Source organism: Salvelinus sp. IW2-2015, linkage group LG3, assembly GCF_002910315.2.
Source record: "Salvelinus sp. IW2-2015 linkage group LG3, ASM291031v2, whole genome shotgun sequence".
NCBI lineage: Eukaryota > Metazoa > Chordata > Actinopteri > Salmoniformes > Salmonidae > Salvelinus > Salvelinus sp. IW2-2015.
In genome coordinates, this window is record NC_036840.1 from 12,520,804 (window position 1) to 12,522,631 (window position 1,828).

Genomic DNA, 1,828 nt, shown 5'->3' on the forward strand with positions numbered 1-1,828 from the left:
GTGTGACATGAGGGGGGGGGGTGACGAGAAGTGAGACAGAGCTCTATCTGCCGCATTCGACATTGACACAACACACACACACACACACACACACACACACACACACACACACACACACACACTGGTGTGCATGCACAGATATGCTTCATAAAGATCTCAATAGAATTGTCATGGCCTTTAGCCTGAAGATCTGATTTCCAGTCACGCATGCTCTCGTGTGTGTGTGTGTGTGTGTGTGTGTGTGTGTGTGTGTGTGTGGTGTTTGCACACGCATGCACGTAAGTGTGCAGACAGGCACGTTCCCCACTGTTGATAGTGATTATCTAGTGAGCATGTGTTCTAACGCAAAATGGCTGCCATGTGCATCACAGGTGGGTGCCTAGCTACACATTAGTGGGTGATGAAGAGCGGTGTCATCATCTGTAAGGGTTTGAGACCTGGTGAAAAACACAATAGGAATCCAATTCATTAGAATATGGGCCAGTACTCTGCAAAGGTGTTATGTCTGCATCTGTTAGTGTTGTATTACTAGAGGTGTCTGTGTAACTGAATGATTGTGATTGTCTGTGGAGGTCTGGTTTAGGGTGTGTGCATGTATTTCTGTGTCCATGTCAGTGCAGGGAAGTGTGTAAACATGTCTGATTGTGTTTACAGTATGTTCTGAGTGTGTGTGTGGTGTGTATTTCTATAATCGTATGTGTTATTGTCGCTGATTGTGTGTATGCGTATATATCTGGTGTGTGTGTGTGTGTGTGTGTGTGTGTGTGTGTGTGTGCATAGCTCATATGTGTTTAAGTGTAAACAGGGGCTTTATGTTTGTGTTGATTTGAGTACAACCTCTGCAATCTTTCTCTCTCCTACAGAAAGGACCAGAACTTGCTGTCTCCAGTTAACTGCTGGTACCTGCTGCTGAACCAGGTAATGAATCTGTTTGTTTGCATGTGTGCTCAATCCTGAAGGCACAAATTCATTAAAAAGTTGCCTGTGTTCAGGCAATGTAAGCACATGATCTATCTCGCTCTTCAGGTGAGAAGGGAGAGTAAGGACCACGCCACACTCAGTGACCTCTACCTGAACAACGTCATCACCCGCCTCACGCACATCAGCGACGACTCCACCCGCCTGCTCAAAAGAGTGAGCCAATCACAGCTTCTTCTCATGCACGTGTCACAGATCATCAGGGGTCAGTGGTCAAAGATGACTTTCCCAAGGGAATAGAGGGTTTAATAGCTTTGACGACAAGTCTGTTAGTATGAGGGGGAGCAAGAAGAGGACTAGAAGAGTTAATGTTTTCTAAGGAAAAGTAAAGGCTCATATTTCCCCCTGTGTATTTTCCCAGAAGCCTCTTGGTTTGAGAGGGAGCTATAAAAGGAGCCACAAAGAATTAACCTGATGGGTTTTAATCAAAAGTACAGAAGCGGTCCACATTTCACCCCGTGTATTTTCAGAGAAGCCTGCCTCCGAGTACTGTAGAACAAGTTAAACACACACACCCTTTCCGAGTTCAGCTCATCGTGTTCATTATTCATCTCTCTGTGGCTCCTGTTTTATTAATGAGAGCTAAAGTGCTGAGAGACCTGCTAGCTTGTAGCTACATATAGTACGCCTAGACATAGAGGCTTCGTAACTGTGTTATAACTGCTTATGAAGCCAGGGGCGCAACTTTGATTTTAAAAGTGGGGGGACATAAAGTTATTTATTTTTTATATATATTTATTTTTTACAGTCGGATAAACACTCAACTGCCTACCCAACCGCTCAGAGGCGTCCGCATGGTCCTAAAGCACATCATTATCTCGTTTTGTATATCATTCCAATGATAAAACTG

The 1,828-nt window shown here is 44.4% G+C and overlaps 1 pseudogene; it reads left to right on the forward strand.

Moving 5' to 3' along the window:
* The first annotated feature begins 864 nt into the window (after positions 1–864).
* LOC111950846 (SLIT-ROBO Rho GTPase-activating protein 1-like) overlaps positions 865–1,828 on the forward strand; it is a 13,443-nt pseudogene continuing 12,479 nt past the window's right edge.